Below are 10810 nucleotides of genomic sequence, written 5' to 3'. Positions count from 1 at the left end.
TTTTTTTTTGTTAAAGAAGTACATTAAATTTTTAACAAACGGACGGCTCAACCTACCATGTTTGGATAACATTCCTGACGCCATAAAAGGCTCAAATACGAGAATGAAATTTGAAGTTCGTGAAGTCACTTTTGCGGGACGGCCCTGAGGTTTTCAGGACAATTTTCAAAAAGAAAGCATGGTCTATACTTTTTTCAAATATTTTTCGAAGTTCTTTATTACCCAATAGAAACGTTCTAGAAGAACACTTTGCCGTTGCTAACTATTTTAATGACGGTCGCTGAAGAAAAGTGACAGATGGCTCTCACATTCAAACCGTTCAATATTCCGATATGTTCCACCTATAGTTGATGCGATGGCCAACGAGCAATATGCAACAGAATACAAAGCATCCGCAATGCGACAAGTTAAGTTACCAGAAGTGCGCAGACGCCACACCAGCCTCCTCTCCCGATTAAATAAAAGAGCGCAATTTTTATGGTTGGTCGAAGAGAACTCTGAAAGCTAGCAATATTGTGTGAGAATGAAAAAAATTATTTGTATTAAAATTCCAGAAAGGAATGCAGTTTTTCATGGTTTCTTTTTTCACGCTGTTAAAATTTGAAACAATTTTACATATTTACCTCTGCCTAATGCGCTGCCAGTGTAATTTGATGTTAACCATCCCATCTGTTAATTCGTCGAAAGTTATACGTGATTACAAAAATGCTGATTTTGCCGCAATTAATAAGGAACTAGAAACTTTCATCACTGACTACATTCCAAGTTTCCACACTCGATCGGTTGAAGAAAACTGGTCAATATTCAAAGAGAAAGCCAACTCCTTAATTAACCGGTACATCCCGCAAAAACGTATTTATTCTAATTCTCGCGCACCCTGGTTCAACTCGCGTCTTAAACGTTTACTGAACAAAAAGAAAAGGCTTTTCCGACGAGCAAAATTAACTGGCAATCATGATCGTTGGAATGCTTACACACTAGCACTGAGCGACTACAAGAATGCTGTAGCAGAGTCCAAAACAACATTTTATGAGCACACGTTGCCTTCTTTTTTGAAAGACAACCCACAGAAATTTTGGAGTGTGGTCAACGGTAAAAAATCTAGTGCCATTGAGCTGTGTGACCTTAACAACGAACCTGTCGATCGGAGTGTCTGTTGTGAAGTGTTGAATGACGCGTTCATCTCTGTATTTTCGGATTCTGTGCTGTGCGCAAGCGCTGTTTTTCCTGATGTGCATTATTTTCCAATGCTTCCTATTACCATTGACTTTGATGGCGTTGTAAAGTTGATACAGACCTCAAAAGTTTCTGCATGCAGTGGAGTAGATGGTATCAACACGAAATTTCTTAAGGGAACTATTACTTATTCATCTATAATTCTGAGCGAAATCTTTGCTCAGTCACTTCAAACCACCATCCTTCCGAATGATTGGAAGGCAGGGATGGTGATTCCCGTACATAAGTCTGGCAGTCGGTACTCCCCACTTAATTACAGACCCATATCCCTAACCAGCGTTCCCTGCAAATTAATGGAGCACATAATTTACTCACACCTGGTTTCATTTCTCGAGTCAAACCTATTTTTTACCCCCTACCAACATGGATTTAGAAGATACTATTCCTGCGAAACACAGCTTTTGTCATTCACTAATGATTTATTCCAGGCGATGGATGCTAACATTATTATTGACTGCATTTTTTTAGACTTCGCCAAAGCATTCGATACTGTTTCACACGAATTACTTTTAACCAAATTAAGTAACCTCAACATTGATCCTAACGTGCTTGCTTGGATCAAGTGTTTTTTGTCTAACCGTTCCCAATTTGTTTATGCTAACGAATACTTCTCTTCCACTGGTCGAGTAACCTCCGGTGTACCGCAAGGCTCGGTTCTAGGACCATTATTATTTCTAATTTATATTAATGACCTCCCAGACCAAATTAAATCATCAATTAAGTTATTCGCCGATGACTGTGTTCTCTATCGTGTCATTTCTAACTCTGGCGACTGCGATACTCTTCAATCAGACATTGGCATAGTAACATCATGGTGTGCTAGATCCCAAATGAAGCTCAATTCTAATAAATGTAAGGCGATGCGTGTGACCCGTGTTGTAAGAAATACCACCCTTCCTACGTACAATATTAACAACATACCTGTAGAAAATGTATCATCATATAAATATCTTGGTATCTACATTACGCACAATCTTACATGGAATATTCATATAAATTACATTTACGGTAACGCTAATCGCATGCTTGGGTTTTTACGGCGTAATTTTTCATCGGCATCTGTAGCTGTCAAGTTATTTCTGTACAAATCCTTAGTGAGGCCTAAACTTGAATATGCATGCTCCATTTTCGACCCTTCTACTCTAAAGCTAAAGAACACCATCGAATCCATTCAAAACCGAGCTGCTCGTTTTATTCTTTCGAATTATTCTCGTCATGCAAGTGTCTCATCAATGAAACTAACCCTTGGCTTGCCTAACCTAGAGTTACGTCGTAAATACTTTCGCCTATGCCTTTTTCACAAGATCTATTACTCTAACGAAACACTTAAGGATGAACTAATCTCCCCTCCATCATACATATCGTCACGCACGGATCATCGTTTTAAGGTTGAAGTCCCAACTTGTCGCACGAACGTTTATTTTGATTCCTTTGTACCAAGAACGACGAATGACTGGAACCGCCTCCCTGCCTCCGTCACTGCCATTTCTGACGCCACAAACTTCAAGAATATTGTTAACGAATATGTTTGTACTAATCACCACTCCTCTCTGTAATGCCTCCGGGCCTTGAGAGTATGACAATAAATAAATAAATAAATAAATAAATAAATAAATCGATCCTCTAACAACTAGGATGCTGCAACGCTGCGTTAACGGCCCCGCAAACCCGCCGTGGTTGCTCAGTGGCTATGGTGTTGGGCTGCCGAGCACGAGGTCGCGGGATCGAATCCCGGCCACGGCGGCCGCATTTCGATGGGGGCGAAATGCGAAAACACCCGTGTGCTTAGATTTAGGTGCACGTTAAAGAACCCCAGGTGGTCAAAATTTCCGGAGTCCTCCACTGCGGCGTGCCTCATAATCAGAAAGTGGTTTTGGCACGTAAAACCCCAAATATTATTATTATTACGGCCCCGCAAAGACGGGCACGTTGAACATTCATTAACATGCCCTATCTGGAAAGAAATTGCGGCAGAACCAATTTCACGGCGACAGACCACGGTAATGAATTCGCACTGAATCAAATAATGACACTACTCGCTGGCACCGTCACAAAGGAGTTATGTATGACCCGTGTACTGCAGCTGGCTTCCTCTTTCGCGCTTCCCTAAGAACACTAGGTGCCATCTATAGCGCTGACGCCGCGAAGCCTGCCCGTCGCTTCCGAAATGCATGGCGCATCGGTGAGTACGATAGCTGAAAAACGCGCCATGTTCCAACCAGGCTGCGCTCTCGCGCTTGTTTCTGGACCCGCCTCGCCATCTAGTGACACTGCCGAGAAGTCCGCGTGTAGTCTCCGAGACAAGAGGTGTGGCGTGCCGGCGTGTGCTTGTGCTAAGGATTGTTCCCTTGCTTGCACACACTCAGTGGGACATTCTGAGTGATCCGAGGTGGGTAGAGGTTCATGGAAGTGTGGCACCTAACCAGGGCGTTCGTGGGGCAGCTCACTGAACCGCTGCCGTGAAAGGCGCTCACTGAAAACTGGCGCATACCCAGCGCATTTGTGGCGCAGCCTGCTAATGCGCCGGGTTGCTGCCCTTGGGGAAGCCTTGGGACGGGGGCTCAATTCCGCACATGATATAATAATTTTAAGGCATGTTTTTTTTTTGCCATTGTGGGGTGGCGCATTCCCAGTGGCACACACCTAGTCACCCAAGATGGTGTCATAGACGGTCATTGAATGTTTCACACGCCTACTCACGCATACCCAGTCACCCCTTGTCGAATGAAAGCGTTTCATTGGAGACCAGCACAGGCCTATTGGCGTGTTGAAAGCGTGAAAGAGTTTCTTCAAACTGCGCTTTCTACCCAGTCCCGCACCTACTGTGACCAATGTCAGCGTGGAAGAGGTTTGTTGAAGAGCGGCACGCAAGTGCACATTTACATATGTTCAGTGGCTCAAGTTGGCCCGAGGGTTACGATTCCATGCTCTCAAGTCCATGAACGGGGACAACCGTGAAGGAACAAACTGATATATTACGACATTTTTACATTGCACCCAATGGAGCAAATTACACAGTATACATTTAGAGCACACACACTCAGCAGCACAGAAACTACTGACAAGAGCAGGTACAGATAAATCATAAGATGGTGCATTAATACTCCTATGAATGACCAGTGCTTTCTTGCGGAAAGAGTACACTAGTCGGCTTCGACAGAATTCATTACGCAATGCTCACCCAGCTGTCATAGGCCGCGGTGCAAGTATTGCTTCATTTTAACGCGAGAGCATTACATGGCTCATTGTGGCACCTCGCCGTTATCAGAAAAACGTGGCAGAAATATGGCACACCAAATTGCGTAATCTTCATCCAACAACAAAAAATAAAAGCGGCCACGGTGAGGATTTGATCCTCTTCCAGGCCGCCACTACTGCCCCTCCGTAGCTGAACGCGCTAACCACTGCACAACTGTTGCATTGCTCGACACTGCAGCAAGCGAAAGTGGTGAATACCTTCGAAATTGGGCTCTGCCTGGTGGTCGATTCACTAGATGGCGCACGGCGCAGTGCAAGCGCGTGACACGTAAGACAGCATGTTTTATGGTGTGTTTTCTCTCGAAAACACGTGGACGCCGTAGTGCACGATGCGACCGTCAACAAAGGAGACATACTTTGCCTCACGGATACATGGATGAGGTTGGATGACAAGAGACAGATCACGGGATGCTCTTTTGTATGCATCTTGCAGTGAAGAAGTCACAAAGAGGAGATGAAAATGGCTTTCGCTTTATCATTCAAAAATCAGTTGCTGCTGTTTTCGCGAAGGGGTGGCTTGCATATTGATCCAGACCTTACATTAGACGAAAGTAACAATCAATTAAAGAACAAAAATTTTTGAAAAATTTTGGTAGCACATAAAACTTAACGCCCAATTTAACAGTGTGAACACTATGGCAAAAAATCACTTAATTCGACAGACTCTTCAGCTTCCCTTTAAGGTCCTCTAACGGAAGAATTGGGGCGGCGATGGAACATGCATCTGACACACTTGCCGCTCTGGCACGCGCCGCATGCTTGGTCATTGCTGTGTAATCTGTGAATCTGCAAGGCAGTCCTGCCTCAAAGCACTCGGCCAGATTCACGGATTGCGCTTAGCAAACTCGTGTGCACATAACTTCGCCTGTGCATAGCTTGCACGCCGGAAGCAATGAACCCTGTTCGGAGCACCGAAGAGCACTGCTCACAATTTCATGTGTCTTAAATGGTAGAGCTCAACCTAATCATACGTGCCACACCCTTTCTACTCGCACAACGAAAATAACACACTACGCGGAACCCCCCCCCCCCCCCCCCACACACACACACTACAACCCCCGTATTCAGAAATGCATCCCAACTTTAGGTCTACGCTTGACGTGGTGTAAATGAGCCCTGAGTGAATGCGCCGAATGAATTGGAACCGACGTCTTGGTCACATTCATGACAGACGTAATTAAGATCAAGTATAGCAAGGCTTTCCAGTTTAAGTTTTTAAGGGGTGCTAAAGTATGTTGTCTGTTCGCGTAGTGTTTTATCTTCGTAAGAATACAATGCGTGAACCAGGCGCCTTTGTTGCCTAAATGCTGAAAAGACTGGCCCCATGGTGTGATATCGGACATCTTTTTGTTATTTTATTCTGACAGCACAAAAAAAGCGAAACACAGCTTGTACACATAATAGGAGATATTTTAGAATTACATGATGCACAGTCACTACAGTAAGTTTCACAGCGACTGATTAGAGACAGATGATGTTGGAAGAGAAATTGTGGCTCTACACTTACAAAATTCTATTAGAATATCAGTTTGTATCTGCCTCTACAGCTCAAGTATAACTGCTGTTTGTTGTTTTAGAAGAGTGAAAGGAAAACTCACCATGATTCTAAATGGCTTTGGTGTTGCGCTGCTAAGCAAAAGGTAGCGGGATAAAATCCCGGCCACGGTGAACGCATTCCGATGGAAGCGAAGTGCAAGAACTCCGGTGTACTTTGATTTAGGTGCGCGTTAAAGAACCCCAGGTCGTCAAAATGAATCCGGAGTCCCGCACTACGGCGTGCCTCATAATCGGATCGTTGTTTTGGCAAGTAAGACCCCATAATTTAATTTTAATTTTGAATGAAAGGAAAATATGACAGGGCAGTTGTGCACACGATTCACTACGTGCGCTAACAGCCGTCCATTCAAAATCAGTGCGTGACCCGCTTCGAGGCTAAATTTTCAGTACGTTGCTCAAAGCTGAAAATGATCGTAAATATTTAGGCTCTGTTGAGTTGCAAGTCATGTTGGTATCCACGCAAATGAAAAATCAGGTAACTGCAATAACCGCTGACCGTTCCGAAAGGAAATTAATATTGCATTCAAGGAGTGTCTGGAGCAGTTTGCGCAGCGCTTACCTGAAAGTGCATCGAAATAAATTGTATTTTAGAGTAATTAATAAACTTCAAATCATCAAACCTATACTAAAAAAGAAAGCGAAGACATGTCCCCAGCAAGAACGCTTCAAACAAGTGATGTAAACTCAAATTCGCATTGGCCCACACAACAATTACTCAAAACATAATATTTTATTTAGTAAAGAAGAAAAACTGACGTCTACTAGATGCCGGGTATACCTTGAACCACATTTTAACACCTGTCTAGCTTTGAAGGAGAAAGGACCTTCAAGAATATTTCAACACTAAACGCAAAGCAAATGCAAGCAAAGAGCCGACATGCAGAGACGTCTGCGCAAATAAAAAGGGGGCGGCGAGCGAGAAACAAATCGTCATGAAACTCTGCGACAAGTACCTCCCGCAACGACCGTCGGTCGAGCACGGCCAGTACACTGGCAGTCCTAGTCCCAAGTAAGATGAAGACTTCAGTGAGGCGGAAATCAGAACGGCACTCCAAGGAATCAACGGCAAGTCAGCCCCAGTACTGGACTGGGTTAACAACAAAACGCTCAAAAACCTGGACGACAAATCTGTCACCAAACTCGCGGGCTATATGAACAAGTGCTGGGGAGAAGGCCGCATCCCGGAGCAGTGGAAGAGGTCCCAGGCTCTCCTCATACCCAAGCACGGAAAGCCGTTGAGTTTGGAGAACCATCGCCTAATCTCTCACACGTCGTGCGTGGGTAAGGTCTTGGAACACGCCGTCCTGAACCGTATCAACAGTCATCTAGAAGAGACGGAAGCCTACCCCCACACCATGATAGGCTTCCGATCCCGCCTGTCCACGCAGGACGTCATGTTACGACTAAAGAACCAGATCCTTGACAAGACAAGAAACACCAGAGCCATCCTAGGACTAGACCTGGAGAAAGCATTCGACAACGTCGCTCACGAGTCGATCCTTAAATAATTGTCTAATCTGAACCTGGGGGAAAGGGCCTACAACTACGTGAGGGACTTTCTGAACGATTGCAAAGCCACCCTGACGGTTGGCGCCCTCGAGTCCGACGAACGAACCCAGGGAAGTGCATGTACCCCCCAGGGCTCAGTTATAATTCCGCTCCTTTTCAACTTAGTCATGCTGGGTCTCACCAGCGAACTGCGGGAAATATAAGGAATCCACCACGCTATATGCGCAGACGATATAACGATTCAGGCGGACCGCGGCAGTGACGGCCAAATTGAACACGCCCCACAAACGGCCATTCACAAAGTCGAAGACTACCTCCAAGGAACGGGCCTCAAATGCTCCCCGAGCAAGTCCGAGCTACTCCTTTACTGGCCCACGCGCAGAGGCATGCCATCAAAGAGCTACACAGGACCCCGGGAGTACGAGGAAATTGGCCTGTACACCCAAGACGGAAACGCAATCCCCAAAGTAAACAATATCAAAATCCTCGGAATGATCATTGAGGCCAACGGAGCTAACGGCGAAACCGTGAGGAAGATCGAAGGTAAGGTCACCAGCGCCACGAGACTCATAAAGAGAATAACCAATACACACGCGGGCATGAAGGAAGAAAACGTCATTCGACTTATCCAATCATTCGTTGTCAGCCACATCGACTACGTAGCCGCCTACCACAACTTGTGCGTCGCGGAACAGAACAAAATCAACACGCTCATAAGTAAAACGTACAAGTTACCCTGGGCCTCCCGGAATCGACGAGCACCGGGCTCCTGGCTCAGCTGGGCATATATAACACCCTAGAAGAAATAGGCGAAGCACAACGCATCTCGCAGCTCGAACGCCTGTCGACCACCACGACGGGAACCTACATTATGAACACGCTCGGCATAACGTACCATAACCAGCACGGCCAGAAAACGCAAATCCCCAACAAAATCAGAGAGACCATTACGGTGGCAACCATCCTAAGAAACGTGCACCCTGATTATAACCGAAGTTGAAGAAAGGCAAGAGCCAAGGCTCTGCTCCGTTCATTCGGCAGCGAGAGAAACGCGCGCTTTGTCGACGCAGCCGAATATCCGAACGGCCAAAAAATACACCGCCGTAGTCATAGACGCAGAGTCCAAAATCAGACCCACATATACACCAAACACTCGGAAATAGCGGAGGAAGTAGCGATTGCGCTTGCTCTCACAGAACAGGAATGCGAAGTGGTTCTAAGTGGCTCGCAAACGGCAGTAAAGAATTATGCCAAAGGTCGAATTTCCGAGGAAGCCCTGTCCATTCTGGCCAAAGCGGGCAGATCCAAAACCGCGAGCTTGAGGATCATATGGTTCCCCGCGCCCGTCACGACGGAAGGGGACGCGCTCCCGAACCTAAATAGAGAGTTTTAGCTTGTACGCTATTGCGGTAAACGGGAGCGGTTTGGGCGGATTACCGGATGGTCGGGGCGTAAACGTGAGCGGCCGGAGCGGTGAAGCCGCCTGGTGTTGTAGAGCTCAACCAGACAAACGCATAGCTAAAAACTGCAGTAACTCCCCATATCCTGCTTCGCCACTCGTGCAAATTTTCGGCAGCGGCGTAATTGTGAACACGATTACGCCACTGTCGAAAATTTACGCCAGCAGCTAAGCAGAATATAGTAATTAGCTCTGTGTTTGTGTGGTTGAGCTTTGCGCCACCAGCTGGCGCCACCAATCTGGCCGCTCACGTTGACGCCCCCGCTAAACCGGAAAACCGCCCGTGCTTGCCCGAATACCGGACACGCTAAAAGTCTCTATATGACCTGCCGCGCCAAGCAGGGCAACGCTATCGCAGGATAGCAAACGCTTCTCGAGCAGAACGGGGCAGGCTCACCAGATACAACGACATAACCAGTGCACATTTGAACGCCAGAAGGATATACCCACCACCGAGTCCCAAATTGAACAGGAGGTCGCTGGAGGCAACTCCAGACGAACACCTTCCCTAATCCATTCTGTCTGAAACGTATCTTCTCAGATAAGTATCAGGACGACACGTGCAAATTGTGCCAGGAAGGACCAGCAACACCTAAACACATGCTGTGGGAGTGCAACGTAGTTATAGGAGGGATGACAGTTACTCCGGAGACGCTGCCATTGAGGTGGGCCGCAGCTCTGAGCAGCTCAGACCTCGGAACCCAGACGTGAGCAGTCCAGCAAGCCCGTGAGGCCGCGTTGAGGCAGGGCCTTGACGTTCCCCCGTGGGAGAACTGAGCCCGGGTGGCGTTAAACCTTGCCGGACGTACAACAAAGTTGTATCTATCCATCTAATACCTTGTCAATCGTCTCTTATTGGAAAACGACGTACTTATATCTCGTGGCGGTATTTTGTGGCATTTAGAAGCACAGAAAGTTTTCGATATACTGTGAAATAATGATTTTCGCTGTCATATCTCAAAATACTTAAACCACAATATGTTACCTTGTGGTTGGTGCATGATAGCCTCACATGCTTTTGCACCATAAAAGCATACGCTACTAACTAACTAACTAACTAACTAAACTAACTAACTAACTAACTAACTAACTATCTAACTAACTAACTATCTAACTAACTGACTAACTAAATAACTGACTAACTAACTAACTAATCTATTCACTGTCAGCCTGATCACTGTGCTTCGCATGCATCACGCCGCATAGCAACAAGTTGCTTAGATAGGCGACGGCGAGTCAGCTTCCCCTATCATTCTCTGTGGCAGCTAGCGCAGTGTAACACAATGTGACATTGTAGCGCCTACGGCCTTTGTCTAGGGCGTGAAATAGCAAGCTATAACGTTTATTTACTGGTATAGAGTATACCAGTCTCACGCCACTGCCGCCACACCATCTTCATGAACTTGCAGCTATCGTGACACACTCGCGCATATCACAGAATTGCTCGCCTTACAAAGACATATCTGGCGATTTGGCAACGCTTTCAGAACCCCTAACGCTGCTCTTCAGAGAGCTGCCAGCATACGATGCCAATGATGCAGCTATCCGCAAAAGGCTTCGCATGACAACGGTTCGCTAAAAGCATGGCATGTGCATAAATTTAATACGAAACCTTGTTTGCTTATCACCCCAGGAATAGGTGCGGGTAAGCTTTTCACCGAGTAAACAGATCCAGCGTTCGGAAGGTACACGAATCGATCGCTATGCCCATTTATACTGGCCCTAAAATCGCACTGCTGACCACCTCTGTTCTCTGCGAAATAGGCGATTAAAGAATGAGTCGTATCGAAC

Source organism: Dermacentor variabilis, chromosome 3 (genome assembly GCF_050947875.1).
Source record: "Dermacentor variabilis isolate Ectoservices chromosome 3, ASM5094787v1, whole genome shotgun sequence".
NCBI lineage: Eukaryota > Metazoa > Arthropoda > Arachnida > Ixodida > Ixodidae > Dermacentor > Dermacentor variabilis.
Note: the sequence above shows the minus strand (reverse complement) of the source record.